This window comes from Gekko japonicus, unplaced genomic scaffold (assembly GCF_001447785.1).
Source record: "Gekko japonicus isolate JY-2015 unplaced genomic scaffold, Gekko_japonicus_V1.1 scaffold1043, whole genome shotgun sequence".
Lineage (NCBI taxonomy): Eukaryota > Metazoa > Chordata > Lepidosauria > Squamata > Gekkonidae > Gekko > Gekko japonicus.
Window position 1 is genome coordinate 363,478 of NW_015160241.1, and position 26,519 is coordinate 389,996.

At 41.0% G+C, this 26,519-nt stretch overlaps 1 protein-coding gene across 1 annotated transcript in view; it reads left to right on the forward strand.

Moving 5' to 3' along the window:
* Positions 1-26,519, forward strand: part of RAP1A (RAP1A, member of RAS oncogene family) — a 141,526-nt gene that overhangs the window by 54,401 nt on the left and 60,606 nt on the right. Inside the window, exon 2 of the mRNA XM_015413398.1 lies at positions 17,541-17,611. The gene's annotated coding sequence lies outside the window, so the exon portion shown is untranslated. The remainder of the gene's footprint in view (positions 1-17,540; positions 17,612-26,519) is intronic.

Genomic DNA, 26,519 nt, shown 5'->3' on the forward strand with positions numbered 1-26,519 from the left:
GCAATTGGCTTTCCGTGCATGTGCGTCCTCACACAGCCTGATTGAGTTCTGCTGCCCCGCCACACTCTTGTTGTATAAGTGCTCTGCTGAGCAGGCAGTTGTTTAAGAAGACAAATCATTAAACCATTCACAAATCAGTGATCAATGAATGTTGTGTTTCAGTCAAATCCTACCCTTCACTGTTTATATATGTAGTCCTTAGTGGAACTAATGGCTGCTGATCAGTTAGAATTGGCAGTGTCTCTGCACATGCACAGTTTTGGGGAAATCCAATACAAACCAGTCCAGCAGGTGTTGGTGGCTGCCTGGCAGGAACTGAATAGACTGAATGATCAGCACTCATCTGGTTGCCACCTTCAAATACAGTAAGTTCAACAATTGAAGTCTTTGTGACAAAAGTCACAGTATCCCTAATCTTTTGGGGGCTACATATGTACCAGATTTTTTTCAGTACTGCAGAGGCCAAGGTTTAGACAAACATCTATAGTAACCTACCATACATATATGGTATGTTTTTCTGAGCAGCACTGGTTGTATGTGGTTGGCAGCCTGCATTGGGGATGCATATGACTTCCCTTTCCTGCCCAAGTGCTTGCAGGAAGTTATCTCTCCCCCCCCCCCAGTGCTCAGTAGATGTGTTTGCTACCAAGAACTCGAATCATTTTCCTGCCTGGTCATCACAAATTCCACTTATTTTCCTGCCTCCTGTGTCTGACTGTTTCTAGCCAGCCTTGTGCGCTTTCTCAGTTCTTGGAATTTCCTGACTCTGGCCCCACTTAGTTTTCTTAATTTAAATTTGGATGGGTTATCAAAGTCCTATAGATTCTTAGAGATTGAACTAGACAGTTTTGTGCATTTCAGTTGACAGAGCATGGTTGCATGTGAGGCTTGTTCATACTTTTTTTTTTTAAAGGTAGAAGAGTACAGAAAAATAAGCTGTATTCCCTTCTGTTTCTGAACAATCCAAATTTAGTTTTAAGGTTACTTCAGTTCATAATTGGAGCTTTAATGTACAGTATAAAAAGAAACATCAGTTGGACAAGAAAGAATTAGGAGTATGATGATGGGATTTGAAATTTTCAATTTGTGTGTGTAAAAAAAAATCTAGGTTTTTGTTCAGGAGTCTGGATTATTCTAATTGACAAACAATATATAGTCATCTTTGTTTTTCATTATATTTAGATGCAGCTGAATTGTAAAGTTGTACATTGTATATGTACGTGAAGGCCTAGAAAAACATTAGTATTGGCATTTCCTGCTCTGGTTTGTCTATCTTATCTGGTTAATGCAAAAGCAAGTTTAAAAGATCCATTCAATAAGTGGGAGTTAAAGTATGAGCTGTTTCTTCCATCCTCAGATGTTTTCTTTTAGAAAATTAAACTTTTTTTGCATATGACTCACTATTGCTGACTAAAATTTTGTCGATTTAATATTGGCAGCTCATTCATGGGGGAATTTCCCCCCCCCGAATAAAATATTGACAAAGCAAAAAATAATCTGACAAGCTCCCTCTTTAGATTACTTTTCCCACTAGATTTTCATTCTGCGATTGTGTTAACCTATTCATGCCAACATGATTTTAAAAACAGTCTTCAAATGACAGGGGTTAAGTTTAGTAGCTCATGAAAAGTATCTAGTAAGTATACAATTGCCAGGCAGTGCTTCTCCTTTCACGCTCCTGTGCCTGGCATTTGAAAATCGTTATGTAAATATAGTGTAAGTAGCAGTGGGTGCAGGGTGTTTAAAGCCATCAGGGAGCCCACCCCAGCAGTAATGCCTTAGCAATCCTGCTGGCTCAACCTCCACAATGGCTTGCCTGTCAGGTGTAGGAGAGGGAGTGGGATGCTTACAGTCGTAGGGGAGGCTTGCTCAGCAGGATTGCCTTAGTGCTGCTGCTGGCCCAGCCTCCTCGATGCCTTGAAATACACTCTCCCCAACTCCAGACAGGCAGGTGTCAGACAGGCAGGTGTCTGTCAGGTGTAGGAGCAGGGCCAGGGCATTTTTATCTATCAGGCAGGCTGCCCAAGCAGAAACACCTTAGCAGTGCTGCTGGGCCAGCCTCTTCAAAGGCTTTAGATACACTCCCACCCACTCTTCCTCCAACTGACGGGTGGTTGTCAGGTGCAGGAGCAGGGGAAGAACATTGAAAGCCATCAGGGAAGGTTCCCAAGCAGCATCACCTTAGCAGTCCTGCTGGTCCAGCCTCCCCAATGCCTTCAGACATGCTACCCCTCCTACACCTGACAGACAACTGCCTGTCAAGGGTTGGAAGGGGTGTGGAGTCCTTAAAGCCATCAGGGAGGCTAAGGCAGGATTGCCTTAGCGCTGCTGCTGGCCCAGCCTCCCTGATGCCTTTGAACACAATCTCCCCCTTATACCAGACAGGCGGATGTTTGTCAGGTGCAGCAGCAGGGCCAAGGTACTTTAATCCATCAGGGAGGCCTCCCTTTAGCCACACTCCCACCCACTATGAAAATATATCTCAACTTTGTAGAAAAGTGGTTTCCTGTACCAGGTTATGTAACTTCTCACAATGTGGGTTCTGGAAAATTGGTTCATATGAACTTGCTTAATATCTGATTGCTCAGATGTTGTTTTGAATATGTATATGTCCCACTTCTTAAATGTAACATAAATGAGAAGCATTTTTGTAAAAAAAAAAAAAAAAGGTATGCCCTGCACTCAAAAAACAAATGCCCAGGCCAAACCCATGCACCAAGAAACCCAAAATAAGGGGAGTGCATTCCTACCATGACGTCAGCCCCCACTACAAAGAGATTTCTGAGAAACACGACCCCTAAGTGGGTAAAAAAGGGACAAAATGTGTGCCCCCAATTGTTTTCCATCTGCCTGGCAGGCTGCTGCCTCCCCCCCCCCACATTGGTCAACTGTGTAGCTCAGAGTTCTGAGGTAAAACCTGCCTGCTTGCACCCACCTCCTTCTGATTATTCAGCTGTGGATCTCAGTGTTCTGAGGTAATAACGCACTTAAAAGGGACTGCAGACAGTTGAGGACAGTTACAGAAATCAGCAATTCAAGACTCCTGAATAGAGGGAGGAAAAAACAGTACGTATGTCTCACTTCATTTTTTACACTACAATCTTCTCCATTAGAATTCCTACAACAAATGTTACATTTCAAACTTCACATCATCAGTATTATAACTGGATTTACAGAACTTAAATACCATAGTGAAGCACGGGTATCAGGCTAGTTACATATATAGCCATTCCTCCCCCCTCTTCCCTTTCTTTTCTTTAGCCTGTTCACTCAAATGTTGATTGGGGAATTGACATTATCAGAATGTGCATTAGGGGGCTTCTGCCACAGGGTGTTGGGCTGATTTTTACAATGGTAGGTTCCCCCCCCCCATTCTTCCTCCTCCCACCATATCACTAAGCATCCCTGCTTATATTGTGTGGTATGTAGTAGTGTTTTTGGTAGAGTATAGATATCTCCATTGTTAGGGAAGTGTGTGTGTGTGTGTGTGTGTGTTTGAGGCTCTTGCTGGATATAACACTCTAAGGTCTGTGGTGGAAGGGCAGAATAAAAATGAACTAAATAAAATATTTGTAACACTAGAAAGTCTGTTCATAAGTTTCAACAGTACACTTATCTTCTGATTTAGTGCTGGTACTTTATTATTATTTAGAGATAAGGTTTTATTAAGTTGGTTTAAGCAGATGTACATTTCTATTCAACCTCCAATTTTTAGCTCTCTCTTGCTGTAAGGTGATGCATTCCTTTTAGATGAAGGAAATCATGTGCTTTGTCATGGGGTTATACTGGTTTAGATCTGCATGTAATGTATTCAGAAGCTTCTCCATGTCCGAGTCTCCTTACGGATGCAAAGTAAGCCCATCATGGTAAAGGTTAGCATAACAGCTTTCTCTCATATCTGTGTCTGAAGTGTGTGTGTGTGTGGGGGGGAAGCAGTCAGACATGCAACCCACAACTCATTCTGAGGTGGTACAATGGTCTGCTGCAGCCTGTCTCCATGGCAGACTCCCTCACTGTGAAATGTCTTCCTAGGTAGACTTAACATCATTGGGCTTCTCAAGCATTATCTCCTCAAACATTCCATCAGAAGGAAACTATTTTGAGTTCCTGGATGATGATAGCTCTGACAATTGTACAACTGTTTATTTTGAGCATAATATCTTCCACCTCCCTATTTTCTTTTGGCTGATCTTGCATCACCTACTGTGGCATGTCTGGAGAAGGTGTTGGTTTGAGATGAGATAGCAACTCTGCAAGTACAAGCAGTTTGTCATCGTGGATAAATAACTTTTTTTTTTAGTGCAGCAAGATAGAATTTTTCTGGCCCCTGTTCAAAACCTATGATAAATATATTGGAATTCTCTGGGGCCATGCAAGCTCATGTGCAATGATCTGAAGATCCAGAGTGTCCTAAATCTGAAATAGCTGCGAGGACAAAATCTCAAAGCTCAGCAATGGTGTGCTGTTACACCATTATGGACAGTATTTCTAATGGCTTGTAGTCCATCTTCATGTAGAATGGTGATGAATGGAAATTCCACATCCATGGTGGCCAGGATGGTGTTTCCTGGAAGATCATCCTAGCATTGTAGCTTCATCAGGAAGTCTGTGTGGTCTGGCAAATAACTAGGGCTGTGTGCAGCATAAGGTCTGAGCATATGTCCCACACAGCTAGACACCCTTGTAAAGAGAATAATTTCCGCAGACTGTGGTATGTCCAGAATTTCTACTTTTGTGGATCTTGGGTGGTAAATAGAAGATGCTATCAAGCTTGGATTAACTAATAACTGAGAATGGCTAACTCACTACAGAAAGTAATTGTCCTGTTCATGTTTTCATCAGCAATTGGGAGCAATGCTCCCTCTAAGCTGTGGAGTCTTGTGGACAAAAATTCTGCTTTGTGAGCTACTGGTATTAAAGTTGTGAGCAAGCAATTTGGTTACTGCATAAATTAGTTTGTTCTGGAGCCATCCTTCCTGAGCTAAGACAAAAATGTGTGAGCCAAGAGGCTAAAAAACTGAGCTAGCTCACACTAACTCAGCTTAGAGGAAACACTGATTGGGAGTGGTTCACAGCCACTTTGTTTGGATTGTTTGACTGGTTCTTGTTTTGATCTGTGCTCTTGTAATGTAGTATATAGCTGGTTGGGTCATCTGGCCTCTTTTCTAATAAATGCCTTTTTTGTTTGCCAGTATAATCTGTTTTGGCTACAACAGACTGACAGGGTTGCCCCTCTGAAATGTTTTAGATTTCTGAGCAGTAATCTGGCTCATACTGACTCGTCACATTGGCTCAAGGAACAACTACATCAAATTTGCTTCTGCGTAAGTGATGTTTTTGTAATATAGTGATATTTTACTCCCAAAGGCAAAGTAATGAAATGGTGGAAAGCTTGTTTACAATGCAGAATGTGGACGACTTTTGCTGTCATGCTTGGTGGATCCTGTTTGGTAGATCAAAAAGAGTTTTTCTCATCTGAATGGAGGCTATGAGAATAACGAGAATGAAGAATTTAATAATAGATTGGACCAACAAATTAATATAGCATAAAAAAGTTATGAACAATTTTGAATACTGAAGTGAAATAAACCTTCTGGTTGGTTTGGTTGGTACTCCTGTGGATCTTCTTTTGTAATATATAGGATGGTTTGTTTTTGTCATGTAGGTGCCTTGACATGTTGCCTCACTAGTACCTTCAAGATAAGATTGCTGCCCCACATTGGCCATGCAAAGCATTTTTAGCTGATATTGATGCCTGGGCTTATCTATGTGTGGAGCCTCATGGACATCTGGATTGGTTTATAGCTGTGAAACTTGCTTTCCTGTTGAAGTGCTCCAGATTCCATAATTTTCTGTCTCTTGAGAACCAGGAGTTTTGCCAGAAGGGGTTAATTTTAATTGATGTGTACCTGCTGAATGAGAATTTGTATACACTTATGATACTGTCAGACTTGATCTGGGAGTAACTAGCTCATCTTGATTTGCCAATTTACCACCAGTAGGAGTAATCTACTCCCACTCAAATGAGATTGCTTACTGTTTTGACTGGGGCTTGTTTTCACCTAAGTTCTGCATTGTATTGTACCTTTTGCATTGCTCGGTATTCTGGCCTCATTTAGTAGTAATATTGTGATAAATCCAACCATCCTTCAAGGAGGCTTCCTCCAATGTTAATTGGGTCTTCCTCCAACAGAAGAGACACTTACTTTGGAAGATACCTTCTTAAATTGGAGGAAATGTTCAAACTTGAGCAAAAAAGGAAAGGTGGGGTATATTTTAACACAATAAGTATTGCTCAGTGGAGTAATAGGATACTGGTAGGATCCACCCTGGTGTGTTTGTCTGTCTATCTCTGTTAACTGAAGGTTAGGATCCCACACCAGATAAGGTGAGTTCTGGCTCATCGACTTTTATGCATTGATAACAGTGTCATCCTGAAGTACAGTTACACCCTTTGAAACTCTGTTGACTTCAGTGGACTTAGAAGAATGTAACCCTGTTTTGGAGTGCACTGCAGACGTGGCCTTTATGTTACCACAAGACTCTTGGTGGTTTGGACTGACTTGTTTACTTCCATTTTTTTCTAGCTTTTTTTGGCTGGGGAGGTATAAAACTTCAATACTATTAGGAGATGTTTTATACTGGGACTCTTTAACATGCCTTTGACTTCAGAGCACTGGGGTGATAAAATATCACCATGGCTGTATTTTATGACTCATAATTACTGTGTACTAGAGTTGACTTTTGTGTGAGGACTTGTTTGTCATACCTTGGGTACATGGTGGAACTAATTGTGGAAGTTGCTTACTACACAGCTTTGAACTATTCCACTTGATGTCTGCATATTGGCCAGTCCTTAACAGCTTGTAGGACTGCTTTGCCTCCTGGAATTTCAGCTGTGTTTAGGCTCAGTGTTTCAGTGTGAACAAAGACCCTTGTATGAGAAACTGCTTCACACTGAAGGCCCTGCGTGTAGCAGGAAGATGTGTAAATCTGATAACCTGCTCTCAGCCCCATTGCCTATATGTAGTACTGAAGTGTGACCTGGGCCATGGTGTAGAGGAAATCTGATTGTTCAGCTACTTCTGATTCTAGAACAAATAGGGAAATACCTTCTTGCTTTAATTTATCTGATTCTGCCACCATAAGAGAACTTCATGCATTATCTTCTTTGAACATTTTCCTCTAGTAATCCTATTTCTTGTAAGGATTATGCTGTTGAGACGATTCTAGTTTTGTTTTCTGTAGGCTGTGTTTGGCTATGTTTTGATATGGTTCATTGTATTAGTTACCTTTATTGTATTTTGATGTTATTGTTAACTGCCTTGTGGACCTTGGACTGAGAAATAAATGCACAGAATGACCCCAGAACTATGGAGTGTGTTGATTTTGAAGAGGTTTTCATATGATGATTGTTGGAGGATTCATATTAAGGGATCAGAGTAGCTTGCAGTACATTCAGACTGAGCTCTGCCTGGCTTTGATTTCCTTTGATTGAGTTAGGGTAGAGGGTGCCTTACAATCAATATGGTGTGACCCTATCTGTGCTGTCAGCACCCCTTCCTGCCTCCATTATATTTGTACAGTTAGCTTCTTCTCAAGAGTCTACTCAAGAGATAAAATAGTATTCCAGGGACCTTAATAGCTGCCGATCCCTTCCTTTTTTCTGCTTTTAAGATGAAAACCCTGCTTCAGTCTGAGAGCCAAGGTGGAACTGTGTGGAAGCAATTGTGTAACATCAGGCACTTAGAACTACCTTGGCCCTGTTCATACGAGGCGTTTTGGGCCGGGAGGGAGACGGAACGGGCGCGGGGCAAATGGGCGTGATCCCACGGCAACGGGCCTGCCCCCGCCACTTCCCGCCCCCCAGCCGGACTGCGCATGCTCGAGCATGCGCAGTTCGGCAGCCTCCCCCTCCCATCGGACTCTTGCTCCCCGGCATCTGATCATGCCGGGGAGTGATGAGCCGCGGCTGAGGGGATCCGTGGGATCCCGCTGCGGCATCTCAAGTTTGGTGCGGCTCTGATTAGCCGCGTTTCAGCTGTCCCATGTGGCAGGGACCCTTGTTGCTAAATTCGTAATTATTCTTGAAATTGTGATGTAGAACTTGTAACTTTAGCTATGGCAGCAATACAACTTGCTCATTGTATGGGGGCAAGTGGCAGTGGCCTTTGAGATGGGTATCTGTGTGGAGAATTGGGCCGACACCACTGCAGTGATGCCCTTTTAAGGCTGCCTCAGCTCTTTAAAGCCTGTGCTGTTTGCTGCCATTGCTTTGCTCTTAGTTTTCCAGGTCAGCACAGTACTATGATCACTTCACAGTCACTCCAAAAATACAACTTGGAAACTAATCAGTGGTAATATTTCACATATAAACATTCAGATGAAAAAAAATGGTGCTTAGTGCCGAGAGATCAGTGGATCCTTTTCACATCAGCGGTTGTTGCTGAGGCTTTTCATGGCGGTGTGATGTGTTCATGAAACGATTTCATGCGACTATTGTAGCATATAGTTTTCCTACTTTCTAGAACAATGAAGCCTATTTTTAGTAGAATTTTGTGTATGAAGTCTATAACCAGAAGGGAGTGTCACTACCATAACAAGTCCAAAACACCCAGACTAGCTAAGCTCCCATCAAGGCTGTCACTAATATCCTCTAAAATCCTTAGCAACTTGCTTGTAGGCCTCTGTCTTTGAATCTGTATAAGGAATATAACAAGGTTTATAGCAGTGGTAGACAGTCTTTGACTTTCTCAATGTGCCTATAAACAACTGAGTTTTTCAAATGTCAGGTGTTGCAGGTATTTGGGTTTTTAAATGTATGTCTTTGTTTTTGGCCTCCTGGTTCAGTCTTAATAAAAGTCTTCATAACAGAATCCCATAAAAAGTGCTTCCCAATTATGATGCTTAAAAAAAAAAAGTGCTTCAGCAATTCTGTGAGTCAGTCTTTACCCCCCTTTTTCTTGTTATTTAAGAAATGAGCAGAATCAGAGAATTTCACGCTTTCCCCAGAAAACTAGAAAAAACATCCATACAGAATGAAAACATTTAAATCTAATACACATGACTTCCTGATCCTTCTGCCCACTCCATCCAAATATGCTAGTCAAAATGAAAGCGATGATGCAAAATACTTCAGTTGCCAACCAGAGTTTATGAAAATCTACCAACCTGTTTTCTTTTTAATTGCATACATTTCCCCAAACAGTAACTCTGCCAGCTGCAGCTTTAAGAATAAATTATCAAGTGAAAATTCTGGCATTTTCTTGACTGTTGGCAGGGTTACTTCAGTCAAGCTTCATGCCCTTTATAGGTCTATCTGATCTGAAAGAACTTTCTGCATGTCATTTTAACTTTCTCTATTTTAATAAATTTTCTGTTATATGAAAGGAAATACAAGATGGGTTGGGGAGCTGACAGGGAATAATGTGTACTAGAGAAAATGGGGAACACAGTGTAGTTATTTATCTACCTGGTTAAATGTAAGTGGCTGGGTTTATTTCTTCTAAATAATGTTTGACTTCTGTAATCTTAAAATTCTGCATTGAGCAGCCATTACCAGAAAGGTTAAGGATGGTAGTCTTTTTTAAAGCTACATCTTTGCAAATGCTGAATTAAAAGCTGGTGTAGCATAATATATTTTTTCAGGAAGTGGCCTTTAGACTTGTTTGCATTAGCTGTATTGTGGCAGTGCACTTACCTGAAGTGTGAATTCTGTGAATTGTCAAAAACCTGCTAAACCCATTTCACAGCATTTGGGTGGAGTTAAACATTGCAGTACATGCCTGTATGCCATAGCAGATAACTATCCACCTTTTTTCTTCCCTCATAATGTCTAGCAAGCGATAATGTCTGGTGTGGTATCACCATGCTTTGGTTCCTTGTCACCACAAGTGCAAGGTATTGTAGTGGAGCAGTGGCAGGCAAGCTTAGTTTGGTGATAGTTGATAGTTTCCCCCATAGGCGTAATCTTCGTGGGGGCGGTGGGGCGTCAGCCCCCGCCGAAATTTTCAGGAAGGTGCTCAGCCTCCCCCGGGAGCTACCCTTGCTCCTAGCAAAGCAATGCCAGCCCCGGGCCCAGCCCCCCCCCCCCCCCCCCGGGAAATTGGAAAGTCTACACACTTCCCCCCCCCTTTTTAAAGAGTGAATGGGTGTAAAACATGGGGCTCTTTAGGTTCAGCCACTCATTTTTTAAATTACCTAGTTTTGCCCTTAGTTGTGACAAAAATCAAGAGGTATTATAATCAATTTTCATATGAATAGTAAGGGAAGTATCAAGGTAGGTGTTAGCTTAGTGGAGTAGGAGAGAAGGCTGTAGGTCCTTGATGAACAACAGGTATGTTTGTTGTTCTGCTTAAATCTTCTCTTTATAAAGGAAAAGAGGCCTGTCAGAGCTAAAATGGAAGTACAAAATGTGGCTGTAGACTCGAAGGAATGTTCTTGTATAGTACTGTATGTACAGTGTGTACAGTTTTATGTAAATGTTTTGCAGACTAATCTTGAGACTTTGATGGGAGGGGGGGAGCCTACATCATTGCCAACTTGGTCCTTGATGATGAACGAGTGAGCACAATAAAGTAGCTGTGCCTTCTGGAAACTGAATGAGGGCTGTAGCAGTGCTACTGCTGGTAGAAGGAAAACGATGCTGTTGTGGAAGAGAAAGACAGAGCTGTCTGACTAGAGGGAAAATTTAAGTACTAGAAAAGGCAGAAAGTATGGATGCTTCCTTCACTGAATAGTGCGGGACTCGGAGTAGGTACTCCGTTTAGACATTCATCTTGTAATGGTCATCTTGGAAAAGAGAGTAGCGACTATTTTTACATATGGGCCTCAATCTTGACCCTTTTGTGTCTTTTAAAGGGAGCAGCTGTGCTTTTTATTTTGTTTAAAACATACAGAAAGATGTTATCTGAAAGACTGCCCCTAGTGCCCTCTTATCCATGACATTTTTTTGGCAGGCTTTTGAGATCCTTTAAAGCATTTTAAAACGATGTGTGATTGTTTTGCTTACTTGACTGAGTATGAGATTTTAATTTAAAGTCTGTGTAACATTTTAAATCTGATGGTTATATTCTTGGTAGTCTGGTGTTACTTTTTAAAAAATTTGTAAGCTGTTTTCAATATTTTTAATAAATACAGTATGCTTTTCCACTACATTTTCTGCTTTATTTCTACTGTCTCCTTGCCAAGTTGCTCAGTTGAAGTACAGCTGTAGTACCTGTAAGCATCTTTTGCAGTTCTTGAATTTCCAGGGTTTTTTTACTGTCTAAAAATCACTTTAGCTAATTTCCTAGAGATATATATCACAAATTATTTACTTTTCCAGTTTTATCTAGTGCTGAATGATAGTGCAAGCATTAAGGTTTACTAGTGTTAAGAATCTCTTGACTGGCACTCTTATTGAAATTGAGTTCCAAGGCTTTGTAAAGAGGATCATAAGATCATAATCATAAATGGGAAATTTTCTCAGTGGAGGGTGGTAAGGGATCAGTACTTTGTCCGATGCTTTTTAACTTGTTTATTAATGATTTGGACTTGGGAGTAAGCAGTGAAGTGGCTAAATTTGCAGATGACACAAAGTTGTTCAAGGTGGTGAGAACCAGGGAGGATTGTGAGGCACTCTAAAGGGATCTGTCAAGGATGGGCGAGTGGGCGAGAGATCTTGGAGTCGTAGTAGATAACTCAATGAAAATGTCTAGACAGTGTGCAACTGCAATAAAAAAGGCTAACGCTATGCTGGGGGATTATTAGGAAGGGAATTGAAAACAAATCAGCCAGTATCACAATGCCCCTGTATAAATCAATGGTGCGACCTCATTTGGAATACTGTGTACAGTTCTGGTCACCACACCTCAAAAATTGGAAAAAGTGCAGAAAAGGGCAGCTAGAATGATAAAAGGGTTAGAACACTTTCCCTATGAAGATAGGTTAAAGCACTTGGGGCTCTTTAGCTTGGAGAAACGATGGCTGAGGGGTGACATGATCGATGTTTATAAGATTATGCATGGGATAGAGCAGGTAGAGAAAGAAGTACTTTTCTCCCTTTCTCACAATACAAGAACTCATGGGCACTCCATGAAATTGCTGAGCAGTTGGGTTAGAACAGATAAAAGGAAGTACTTCTTCACCCAAAGAGTGATTAACACATGGAATTCACTGCCGCAGGAGGTGGCAGCTGATACAAGCTTCATCATGGTGGTGATGGGTGAACTTGCTTCCTGTCTTCCAGTGTTAATATGCCCTAGTTCATAAGCCAAAAGCATTGCATATCCTGTCAGTTTGCTTTCATTGCAACAAGCATTCATGGAAATTGAATTTTGGACATGGGATGGTGGTGGTTGAGACATGGAAAAGGTGAAACGCTATCTTGAAAGAAGATACATTGCCTAGCCTAGGTGACTCATTTTGTGGAATCAGCATGGTTTCAATTCAAGATGACCCCCCCCCCCCAGCTTGCTGCTTGTTGGTGATTTAATTTTGGTGTTAGGATAGAACCTGGGAATCTGACACGTTGATAGGTGACAGCATCTGATGGGTCATGCAAATATTAGAATTGCCTAACAATCTGAAGTTTGACCCATGTTGATCCCACAGAGGAGAAGTGTAGAATAGGCAGTATTATCTTGTTCCAATATTTATCCAATTTATTTCATAGCAAAGGACTGCCCCCCCCCCGGTGAACAAATAATGTGCCACAATGGGGCCAGCCACAGCTACTATTACAGGGTCTTTCATGTACCAGTTGGTCTGTAGAAGTAGAATGTATACTGCTCAAAGGAGGACTGCAGCTTCCAAACTTCTGCTTCATTGGGACTTCTACATGAGCCAATAGTAGGCAGCTTGTGAGAGCATGTGTTGAACTATGCTTATGTTTAGGTCTTGACCATAGCTGTGTTCTTGGAAGAGGAGGTGTATTATTTCAAGAAGGCTTAAAACAAACCCAGGAAGGGTCCTTTAGGCATATGGATATTTGGTAAGGTTAGAATAACTGTTGTATTTATAAATAATCTTTGTGATTCTGTATTGGTAGCAATTGTTTCCCCATACTAGTGTTGACTTTTAACTCTTGGCAACAAGTCACTTACCAGACTGTCTCATCTGGGCATTCATGGATGTGTGAACCTGCTGAGACATGGAAGGTGGTGGTTCCTTTGAAGAAGCACTAAGACCTGCCACGTTCTCTAACTTCAGCGGCAGATTCACCAATATCCTAATTTGAGCACTGATACTTTTTGCATATCCACTAAGATCTAGTTTCTCTGGGGTTTTTCTGTATTAAACTCAAATGCATCTGCTTGCCTGAAGAAAAAGCTATAGTGAGGGAACAGTTCTTGTATAAAGCAGTTTGCTACAGTGGCAAGAATCTGAAGGGAATCTAAATTAAAGGCACAGCTCATGGGCCTGTTTTGCCTCAAAAGGCACCATAGAGTAGCGGCTCCTTTCTGTAAGCAGTTCTGGAATTAGCATCAAAGCTCTCATCAGCTATGCTGTGAATAGATGCTCCACTGAGCTGTTGTTGTGCATTTCTTTCAGCCCAGTGCTTGGTTTTTCTCTGGCTTAGTGTATTTGGTTTGTGTCTGGAAAGATAGGCTACAATGAGGAGGATGTGGCCCTTGTGTACCTGAGAAGTAGAACAAAAACAAAGTGTATGCAAAAATCCCATCTCTTTTTAGGATTAGCTATGCCTTACAGCCTGACAGTTTTAGAACAATGTTGTCCTGTAGCATAATGTAATGTAAGAATGTGCAGTGGGAGTAGGCTTCTGCAGATGGCATCAGATGATTTAAACTGGCTGTGGTGTTCTGCGTCATGGTCTTGGAAGTGTGGATACATTTGAAATACTTCTGAATCTAGGAAATATGAACTCCTTAAACTCTTATAGGCTGGCATGTAAATGTCCTGTTGGCAATGGTTTGTGTTCAGAGGGATTGGACACGTTCTTTAAGAGAACTGTGTATTGATGTAGTGCTTTTGAGTCTTGTTGCAGCAATCACCTCCTATTTCCAGATGCTTTCTCTTGTTTAGTGATAAGATTTTCAAAAAAATTAGGAGCCAGCCTGATTTTTCAACCATTTGGGGCTTTGTATTCAAATGACCATGTTTTTTGAATTATTGCTACCACAAAACCTAATCCTAACATCTTCACAGTTTCCTTTAATTTTATTAAAACGTTTGTCAAAAGTGTTGTAGTATATATAAAAAACAGGGGTAGCCTTGGTTGGCATCACAACAATGAAAATCTACCCTGTTGCTTTGAACCATGAGGAAAGGTGGGGTATAATTTTTTTAATAAGTAAATCTCTAACCCTAACCTGACTTCTTCCCAATTTCTCATAATTCCCACAAGCTCCATTCAATTGACTCTTGGAGCCCCAAAATCTTTTTTTCACCCAGTGTCAGCAAGTTCAAACCTCATTAGCCTATATAAATTGAGGGTTGTTTTTTTTTGTCCCAGTGTGCATCATCTTGCAGTTACCAACATTGAACTTCATTTGCCACATTGTCACCCACTTACTCAATTTGTGGAGGTCCTCTTGGAGCTCTTCACAGTCAGCCTTGGTTTTCAACATCCTGAATAATTTTGTGTCATCTTCAAACTTGGCCACTATACTACTCACTCCTAGTTCCAGTTCATTTATGAACAGAATAGATAGTATCAACCCCAATACCAATATTTGTGGGACCCCACTGCTTACTTCCCTCCATTGTGGGAACTGTCCATTTGTTCCTACTCTTTGCTTCTTGTCATTTAACCAGTTTTTAATCCATTAGAGAACCCATCCTCTTATCCCATGACTGCTAAGTTTATTCAGGTGTCTTCGTCAAAATTCCTTTGAAAGTCCAAGTCTGCTAGGTCACCATTGTCTAGATGCTTGTTCACTTTCTCAGAGAACCCCAAAACTTTGGTGAGGCAGGACTTCCCTTTGCAGAAGCCATGCTTATTTTCCCTCAGCAGGCTTTGTTCCTCTGTGTACTTAATAATTCTATCTTTGATTTCAGTTTCTACTCATTTGCCTGGGTCAGATGTTAGGCTGACTGGCCTATAATTTCTTGGTTCCCTCTGGCTCCCCTTTTAAAAATTGTTTTTCATTTGGTACTCTCCAGTCTTCTGGTACAGCAGCTGAATTTAGTGATAGGTTACTGTATAGAAATATTGATTTATAAAAATCCATGCCTTCTCCTGTGATGTCTTTCTGATAACATGCTGTGTCTTGTTTCCTGTTGAAGCCAAATGGCCTGTCCATTTGGCCAGAGAAACTTTGTAACCATGCCATATAACCACACATTCTTTCACACCTCTAAGGGAAGAGGCAGACCTGATGGGGTCTGGCTCTGCCTCACATGCAAAAAGTCACGTCAGCAATGGAGAAGCTGGAGTTTGGGGTCATGTGACTGCAGGCATGGTCTCCAAACTTCTAGCCAATCCTATGTTGCAGCCATGACAACCAACAATTGGGCACACCCATGCCCACTTGCAATTGGCTAATAGCCACATCTAATTTGTGACTGGAATTGGGGTATAATTGTTCAATCCCTATGGAAAAGAGCTTCTTGCTCTTCTCTGTTCTTGCTCTCTGTTCCTGCTCTGTGCTTGTTTATTGCACCTGGAAATGCTGTCCTTTAAAGAGACAAAGGACTGGCTTTGTGAATTGGACCATATGGTTGAGCAAAGATGGATTTTGCCTTCAAAATCCCTTGGACTGTTTGGATATTCCTCAACTTGGTAAATATGTATCTTTTACTGTGTAGTTAAGACAAATCGCCTTAGACTTGTTATTTTGGTAAACTCTGGTAGTCTGTGCTAAGCTCTGTACTAAATAAAGATTCCTGATTGTTAAAATTATCTTTGATGTTGTACCTGAATTCCAAGGCTAAATCTTGTGGCCTAAACGCTCACCATATACACTACTATTGGAAAGTAAAAAGTGTGCATCTCTGGGAATGAGTTGCTAAGGTGTTAAGTTCCAGATACCAACTGAGAGTTTGAACCTCTAATCTCAGGTTGGGGGGGGGGCCGAATGTAGAGGTTCTGGTGGCATATTGTTTTGAAACCAGAGTGGGTTTAGACCATCTCGTGGGTTGTTGTTTAATGTACTGCAAAAGGTACAGGATTACCTCTCATCCCTGGACTGGCGTGAGGGGCTTAATCCTGTACAGGGCAAAGACCTGTACATGGTGGCAGCTTGGGTGGGATAAATACCTATACAGTTACATATATGGGTTAGTAGATCAACTATCTCACATTTGAGTTCCCTGTTAACTTTAGGGTGTATGCCGTCAAGATTTAGAGACATTGGTTTTTAATTTCCCCATTAGGTGTAGAACTTCATCTCTTGTCACCCCAATTTGACTCAGTTCTTCAGACTTCCTTCCTGAAAATAGAAAAGAATAAGTGCTCATACCCTGCTACAGATTTTGTTAGTCTTTAAGGAGTTACTGGACTCTTGATCTTTTATGCTGATGCAGAGAGACTAACACAGCTACCCACCTTGATCTATCTTCCTGAAAATAGTGACTGTAGCATGGGCACATGCCCCCTCACTTTCCACAGTGAACACAGAAGCAAAAAATCTATTGAGCTTCTCTGAGTTTATTGAGCTTCAATGAGTTTAAATGTAAAAATGCAATGATAAGAATTTCATGCAAGTTCATTTTTTGTCATACAACAAAATAGTATAGTGCAAAATGATAAATAAAATTTGTACTTATACTAAGCAATGCCATGAGATGCTACAATAAAATCATTGCTGAAAATACTAGGCATCTCAGTGAAATTTCTTGGTGCCATGGCAACTTGGCACCTGGGATTTGTCAAGCCATGTGTTGAAAAGATGAACTCAGTTACCTCTGATCATAGTACTTTAATAACTACCTCTGATCATAGTACTTTAGTGAGGATGAAGACAGGGAATAAATTATTTCTTTAGCAGAGAGAGTGAAGCATCTTTGAGGGTTCTTCAATGAGATTATATATCTAATACTTAATTTAAAAAGATTTTCCCCTCACTCATTATGTTTAACATCTTTCAAAAATAAATTGTTAAATATCCTGAAACAAGCTGAGGGCCCACAAGGAATCATGGCAGTGGGAGGAGGGGAACCATTGTGGAAATTCTGCCCTCCCCAAAATCTCCCCCATCCCCAGATTCCCTAAGAGCCAAACTACATGTTAATTGGGCCCAGCAGATTTTGCTCAGGACCATGGAACAGAGGTATGAGGGGCTTGGAGGTGCACTTGAATAAAGAGTATAAGCAAAACAATTCTGCCCCCACCCCTTCCATTAACTAACCCGAGCTGCTTTTAATATTCCATCCTTCTGGAACACATTCATTTCTCATCAGGCCATTTTTGTGGGGTTCTTTTCTTCTGGTCAATTTACAAAACCATATTTTTCTGGATACTTGGGAAGAGTCTTCAAAGCATGTAGATACCTGTACCATGTCTAGGTGGCCTATTTTTACTGCTTTTTTATTGGTATGGGAGCCAGACACCTCACAATGTTTAAAAATATTTAACTTCAGTTTCCTTTTTTCCTCAGTACCTTAGAGAGACATTGGGAAGACGTCTAGCAGGTGCTGTTAACACTGATGAGAGATCTTGTATGCCAAGGTATGAACTTCTTTTGTGTATCCTGTGTAGTTATGACTCCTAACTGGTGTCAAATTATCTAACCCAGTAATATCTGCTATGGTTGTGGCTCCTCAAGGCCATAGGCAGAGGACTTCCCATTTCTGCTACCAGAGATCCTTTAATTAAAGATTAAGCCTGGGATTGAATCTGAGACCTTCTCCATGCAAAGCATGTGTTCTGCAACTGGACTTGGACTTCTCTGAAATGAAGAAATTTGGGGGAGGGTGGGTTGAGGAAGTCTTAGTGGATGGCTTAAAAGTAGTCCATCTGTTACAAAACCTGACAAAACTCGTCTGTTTTCACAATGTGATTTCTGCTGTAACTTAAAATTTGACATAAACTATTCACTGGTCTTTGGGGAATGGTTGTTACATCGTTACATTCACTTAAATCAGTGGTTTCATTGAAAATTTATAAATGTAACAGTTTAATCTCTTTGGTGTAAGAACATTCGTTACCATCACTTCCCCTTCCTATTTATATGCATGTCCAACTGTACCTTTGGATCTGATGCAGGCTTATTGTTGACTCAAGACTGAGTGAAAGTCGAGGGAGTTGGGCATACCTAATTTGGCTTTCACAGTTTGTACAGTGGTACTCACATGCCCCCTCATGGGGATTCCAGGTTGATAGATATTGCCTGGCAAAAATTTACAACTTGGTATGGTATATGGGTTCAGGTTTTGAGTGTTTCATGAGTGGATTTTGGCAACAATTCAGCCTGCATTTATGTACCTGTTCAGTAACCAGTTTTACAAGATGAAGTTACATATGAATTGAGCAGACACTGCTACCTCCAAGGTCAATTATTGCAATTGATAGTTTAGGACTGTTTTTTAAAAAATACAAATATTGGTTATAATGTTGTACAAACACTGTCCTGGTAGTCTGCAGAACAGATCCTTACTGGCAAATAGCTTAAGAACATAAGAAGAGCCCTGCTGGATCAGACCAGTGGTCCATCTAGTCCAGCATCCTGTCTCATACAGTGACTAACCAGCTTCTCTGGAGGACCAACAACAGGGCGTAGAGGCTGAGGCCTTCCCCTGATATTGCCTTTTGGAACTGGTATTCAGAGGTTTACTGCCTCTGAATTTGGAAGTTCCCTTTAATCATAACTAGTAGCCACTGATAGACCTATCCTCCATGGATCTGTCTAGTCCCCTTTTAAAACTATGTCTGTAGCCATCACTACGTCCTTTGGCAGCAAATTCCACATTTTAATCACTTGCTGTGTGAAGAAGCATTTCTTTTTGCTCATCCTGAATCTAGTGCCCATCAGCTCTATTGGATGTCCTTGAGTTCTAGTATTTGGGGAGAGGGAGAAAAAATTGTCTTTGTCAACTCTCCCCATGCAGGCATAATTCTATAAACCTCTATCATGTTCCCTCTTAGTCATCTCTTTTCTGAACTGAAAAGTCCCAGATTCTTCAGCCTTTTCTCATGGGGAAGGTGCTTCAACCCCATAACCTTCTTCTGTACTTTCCCCCAATCTGTGATGTCCTTTTTGAGATACGGTATCCAGAACTGTACACAGTATTCCAAATGAGTTCACACCACTGATCTGTACAGGGACATTATAATATTGACCATTTTATATCCAATCCTTTTCCTAATAATCCTGAACATAGAGTTTGCCTTTTTCATCACTGCAGCACACTGGGTTGACACTTTCATTGCGCTATCTACCATGACAACTTGGTGATCCAGGGAAGTCAGCACAGATTTGTCCTGAACAGGTCCTGCCAGACCAACCGCATTTCCTTTTTTTTTTGTTTAAATAATTTTATTTTCCAACACATAATATCAACATCAACACCAACACAAAAAAACAAACAAGCAAGACACAAAAACAGTAATCAGGAGTACATTCCATTAGTGCTTAAGATTTTCTTTTTGTACATCAATTATTTCTGAACCTATGCTAATATATTATATATGCATATATCATAGTTAAAGTTTCTATTTCTGTTACTATTTCTATATATAATTTAATGGTTATAACAACTGTCACTTAAGGTACCATTCAATCCATTTATAAAGTCTTGACCATGTTTTTTCAAAGATATCTTCACTCTTGCCTTGTAAGGGAAGAGTCAATTTGTCTATCTCAGCCTTTTCTAAAAGTTTATAAATTATTTCTTCTTTTGAAGGTGTTTCTTCTTTTCTCCAATATTTAGCATAGAGAATTCTAGCAGTAGTTACAACATGTAGACATCTGTTTTTTAAAGCTTTCTGGTATTATATTCAATAAAAACAATTCTGATACAAAGGGTATATCTGTTTCTAGTATTTTTTGTAACATGTCATGTATCCAAATCCAATATTTTTTGCTTTTATCGCATGTCTACCATATATGAAAAAAACCCCAACATTCTGTTTACAGTTCTAGCAATCATTTGACATATTAGGAAAGAATTCCGCTAATTTGTCTGGTGTCATCATATACCATCTATAAAACATTGTATATATATTTTCTTTATATGAAATTGCTTTGGTATATTTTATATTTGTTTTCCATATTTTAGACCATTGATCTAATTCAATATTATGTCATAAGTTTTGTGCCCATCTAATTATTGCACATTTAACCACCTCATCTTGTGTTTTAATTTCTAATAATCTTACATACAGTTTTTTAAATAAGTTTTTCATCAGTATACAACAATATTTTATCCAGTTCCGTAACCTTTTCATGAAAACCCGTTCGTTTATCCTTAACATATCTGGATTCTTGTTGGTCTCTTTCCCACCAACTCAATTCAGTATCTTATTTTTGAACAATGTCCTGAGGATTTAAGTTACTTTTATTATCTAACAAATCCTCATACCTCCACATTGGATGTCTTATAAATAATCTGGGATTCGTGAAAGCTTCAAGTGGTGAAACCCATTTTGGAATTTTAGTATAGTAAAACTTTTTTGTTTCTTCCCATGTTTTCAACAATGAGCTTCTAAGAATATGTTGTTTAAAACACTTATGTGAGTTATCTCTGCTATACCATACAAAAGCACGCCAACCAAGCAATAGGCCATGTCCTTCTAGTTTCAAGAGTCTTGAATTTTCCAATATGATCCACTGTCTCACCCATGTCAAAGATGCCGCTTTATAATATAGAGACCAATCTGCTCTTTCTTTCTCATCTTAAAGTGTTTTCATCTTTATTCTAGGTCTCTTCCCTTGCCATATAAAATGTCTTATAAGTTTGTCCATGTCCTTAAAATACTGTTGATTTTTTAAGATTGGAATAGTTTAGAATCAAAAGATAAGTCTTGGTAAAATATTCATTTTTACTGCAGCTATTCTTCCCATAAAAGATATCTTTTTTAATTGAATGATGAGCATACTGGATTGAGGGAATGCTGTTGATGTTGTTTACCTGGATTTCAGTAAAGCTTTTGACAGGGTTTCCCGTGATATTCTGATGGGTAAACTAGAGGACTGTGGTCTGGGCTCTAGTATAGTTAGGTGGATAGGGAACTGGCTGGAGAACTGCACTCAAAGAGTAGTTATCAATGGCATTTCATCTGAATGGAGGGAGGTGTCCAGTGGGGTGCCACAAGGCTCAGTTCTGAGCCGGGTACTTTTCAATATGTTCATAAATGATCTGGATAGGGGTGTGGAGGGGCTACTCATTAAATTTGCAGGTGACACCAAATTGGGAGGAGCAGCAAACACACCAGAAGATAGAGATAGAATTTCATGAGATCTGAACACTGGAAAAGTGGGCAGATGTGAACAAGATACAAGTTAGCAAGGATAAGCGCAGAGTTCTTAATTTGGGTAAAAAAAAAATTAGGAACATGCATACTGGATGGAGGATACACTTCTGAGTAGCAGTGTGTGTGAACAAGATCTTGGGGTATGGGTAGACCGTAAGTTAAACGTGAGCAGCCAGTGTGTTGCAGTGACAAAAAAAAAAAAGGCTAATGCAATCTTGGGGTGTATCAACAGAGGTATAACATCCAAATCACAATATGTTATAGTCAATGTTCCCTCTAAGCCGTGAAGTCTTGTGAGCAAAAATTCCACTTTGTGAGCTACTGGCATTAAATTTGTGAGCCAACGATTTGGCCACTGCATAAATTAGTTTGCTCTGGAGCCCTCCTTCCTGAGCGAAGAAAAAAATGTGTGAGCCGGAGGCTAAAAAACTGTGAGCTAGCTCACAACAACTCAGCTTAGAGGGAACACTGGTTATAGTACTGCTGTACACAGCATTGGTTAGGCTGCTCCTGGAGTGTCCTGTGCAGTTCTGGAGGCGTTACTTCAAAAAGGATGTGGACAGAATGGAGCGGGTGCAGAGGAGAGCGACAAGGATGATCAGTGGCCTGGAGACCTATGAGGAAAGGCTGAGGGACTTGGGAATGTTTAGTCTGGAGAAGAGGAGGTTGAGAGGGGACATGATTGTTCTCTTTAAGTATTTGAGACGAGCAGGGAGCTGTTCCTCACAATAATGGGTTTAAATTAAGGGCAGGAAGGTACCAGCTAGATATTAGGAAAAGCTTTTTTACAATAAGAGTTGTGCAACAGTGGAATCAGCTGCCTAGGGAGGTGGTGAGCTTCCCCTCCCTGGCAGTCTTTAAGCAGCATCTCGACAAACCCTTGTCAGGGATGCTCTAAGCTGATCCTGCATTGAGCAGGGGGTTGTATGGCCCCTTCCAACTCTGTGATTCTGTGACCCCAGGATTGTTTTCCCTGTCAGTCTCAGCAAGTTCAGACCCATTAGTCTATACCTGTAGCTGGGAATTTTTTGTCCCATTGTGCCTCACCTTACGATTACCAACATTGAACTTCATCTACCACATTGTTGTCCATTCACCCAATTTATGGAGATCCTCCTGGAGGTCTTCATTCATCCTTGGTTTTCATTATCCTGAATAATTTTGTGTGATCTGCAGACTTGGCCACTACACTACTCACTCCTAGTTCCAGATCATTTATGAACAAACTAAATAGTACTGACCTCAATACTGATCCTTGTGGGACCCCACTGCTTACTTCTCACTATTGTGAGAACTGTCCATTTATTCCTGCTCTTTGCTTCCTGTCATTTCACCAATTTTCAGTCCATAAGAGAACCCATCCTCTTATCCCATGACTTGAGCTTGAGGTGTCTCGCTGAAATAAGACCAGCCTCTATAGTATAGGGAAAGCAAAAATTCACCAGAGTAGCAGCAACTTGACCTTGGAGGAAGGTGGAATTTCTTACGAGTATCATTCCAGACTGTGGGTACATCCCCATGTTCAGATGCGTCATCGAGGATCACTTTCACTGGGCATATCTAAATGCCACCAAAAATCTTGTTCTGAGTTGCAGTAGGGTTAGTTTCTGGTACCTTAGAAGAAATGTGTGCATGCAGTTGCATGTGTATAATTGAGAAGACTTAGGAACATGGAATCTGCCAGTCCTCAATGAGCTACACATGAAGCATCAGACAAGAATTAATAGTATTCTTCATAAATAAATACATACAACTCTTGTCTTAATGCCACTGTAATTCTTTGAAGAGAAGAAGAGGAGACTGGATTTATGCCCCGCCCTTTACTGCCTGAAGGAGTCTCAGAGCAGTTTACAATCCCTTTCGCTTCCCCTCCCCACAACAGACACCCTGTGAGGTAGGTGAGGCTGAGAGAGCTCTCTTGAGAACTGCCCTTGAGAGAACAGCTCTGAAAGAACTTATGACTGACCCAAGGTCACACCAGCAGCTGCAAGTGGAGGAGTGAGGAATCAAACCCATATTAGAGTCTGTACTCTAAACCACTATATGAAACTGGCTCTCCTTTGCTCTCCCCCCCCATCAGCTGGTCTTGTGAGCCTATTCAGGAATTGTATATCTCCACTAGTTAAAACCCTAAAATATATTATAGTCTAGGCTCTTGTTAAACAGATCTTTTTTCTCTGTACCACCACCCTTGCCTTCCACAATCATATTATGTAGCATTTAGAATAAGGCACTTTGCAAACTCTCTGAGGGTTAGATCACTGCTGTTCCACTTTTTTGGTTGCTAAAGTAAGGTTAAAGGTGCACTGTACAAGGCCATTTGTGGTTCAGGTGGAGTTTGAACCTGCATCTCTCGCATCAGATGATGTTTTTGTGGATCACACTGGCTGTTGCTGATTTCAGGAATGGGCTGGTTTCAGTGCAACTCCTGCCAGCACCGCCTTCAGCAAACCACTTAATTTTTTGTAGATGTATTTATGCAATATAAAATGAGTATCACTGACCTATATCCCTAGGCTGTCAGTCAGTCTCAGTGCTCTAAAATCTTTTGGAGTTGTTCAGCTGCTATGCAGTTATGGTGTACTGGGACTCTTCTGTAAGATTGTGGGTTTAATGTAATTCATTACAGTTGGCCAACCTTTCCATCTCAAAGATTCATGGTGGATCTTTGCATTTCCAACTGTATTAAATCCATTTATCAATAAGCAATATGTAGTTTGTCACTGCAGTGTGTTACACTATAATTTTTATTTACCGCTTACGTTAAATATCTCCGGTTCTGCCAGGGGCATTAAACTATGGAAAGATAAATTCCAGAGGGATATGCATGTTAGTTAAAGTCTAACAAACTAGTCTTTAAGGTGCAACAAGACCGACAGAACTCTTTGTTGTTGTGACTGAAGTCTTTATGTGCTTGGCTATTCATTTAAAATGAGGCTTTTAAAAACTGGTATCCAAAGTCTGACCCAGGCAGTTGTTGGCAAAACAGTAAGGTATATTATTGAAAGGTCGTACAAATCAAACTCTTGAAGCTTGTGTTTCTTTAATTCAGATGGGGAAGATCTGAAGGTGTGTTCGATAAAATTCACCCTGGCTTTAAAAAAAATTGTCATAAAATTGCCAGTGCCCCCACCGCTCCCCAGGAAGTATGTTCACTGTAGCCTTGTGGCTGAAATGCTGGTGACATAGTATTTCAAGTAACAGGCTGGCAAGCACTTTGTGGCCATATTGGACATCATGCTGCGCTAAGCATTGGGCTAACCATAGTTAGAACGCACATCACAGTTAGTGCTTCCAAATATACTGATAAACCTTTAATCTTCCTTTCTTTTTCTATCTGCTGAGCACTCCAGTTTTTATCAGTTCACGAGTCATGCCAAACAATAGTTGGTACAAATTGTGGGATGCAAATCAAGTTCAGAAGGTTTTTCTTCCCGATTTTAGTTTGTCAGAGTCCCAAGTCAGTCATGCTCAACAATGTTCCTTGATAAAGGTGCAGTTTATTGAGAAAGGTACTCAGGTCATCATACGACACGCTTTGTGTCAGGAATGGGGGGTTAGGCGGGAATATGGACTATCATACCCAGTTCATACAGGTCCTCCTGATGGACGCAGACCAATAAGCAGGAGCGAGCAAGCAAACTCAAAAGAAAACGGCCCTCGGCTCTCAGCGGGAAGAAGCGGCATGGCCGAGCATGACTTCAAAGCCACAGGAGAGATAACAGGAAGAAACCTGGAGAGCATTCCAGGGTGGGGGGGGCAGCTGAGGGAGAAGGCGGGGGAGCAGGGAGAACACAGCCCAACCCATGGTGGCATCAGCCGACAGTTGACCAGCTGCAAACCATGGTTTGTCAGTTCAGACATCACAGTAAACCATGGCTCAGACAGTGAACTGAACCCAGACATCTCTTTCACCCAGTCTTGCCCAATTCCCTTCCTTAAATATCAGTTCCATGATTTCTAGCACAACCTTTTTGATGGTCAAACTAGGGTAGTCCTTTGGTGGTCCTTCTTCCCTTTTTTACCTGTAGAAAACCTGCAAGTTCTGTTGCATTATTGTATGTATGAATGTCTGTGAAAAAATTAGGCAATTTTTTTGCATTTATTGTATGTATTCTTACTGCATATTTAATGTTGTGTGTCTGTTCTTACCTCCCCCCTTTCAATCTATAAATAAGCCAAGCACAGTATGTATTCCATTATTTGATTATGTTCTTTTTACAGCTGAAGAAAAGAATTTGCATAAAATAAGCTTCATTTGCACTTCCCTTAACACTGTTAACATTTCTTAATGCCTGTATATAGAACTTCCTCTTTGGCACTACTCATAATTAGACTTTCTGCTCCTGTACCTCCAGTGCAAAGCAGTAGTCTAGTAAAATGAAGGAAGTGAATGTTGCTACTCCGGCAAGTTTTCAAACAGAACAGCATTTTCTCACTCTGAGGGGGAGTGTGTCTTAGCATGGGAGATTCCCACCAATCAGTCAAGGAGGCAGGATATACTGTAGGAACCCTGGGCTGGGGAAGAGTGATGCAGGATGTCATGCCAAGTGCCAGCATGGTCTAGACAGGGAGGAAGAGGATTTTTAAAAAAACAGGAAAATCCCCACAATGAGGGAGAGCAGAATAGCACTGGATCACTGATGGGATGTCTTCCAGAGGCACAGGAGGCACACATAGTAGGGAGCTTGAGATCTCAGGGACTTCACAGCACCTCAGCGACTATCCCGAGCTGCATATAGCCTGGTGGCTCTGGAGAGCAAGGCGAGGGAATCTACATTGCTATGGCAGGCATTACAGCACCAGCATCTTCTATAGGGCACAAGTAGAACAGATCTCAGTCTCACATTCCTCCCTTCCCCTGCTCCACCCTCTTTGCCCTTCTGTCGGGACAATGGGACCTCTAGGCCCCAGTTGAGATATGGAGCCAGGCTGCAACCTGCAAGGCAGCAGAAGTCTGTACTGCCATGCAATCTTAGGGAACATTCCTACAAACAGGAGTGTGATTGCTGGACAATGGAATTATGGTTTTCTAGCCCTCATTGGGCAGGTAGGAGGAGAGATATCTGAAGAAGAGATAGCAGTTCTTGAATAACCAATCATCTCTCAGCATGATTGCCAGAACCTATTGGCTAAGGTCACTCTTGTTCTAGAGCTGTTGAAC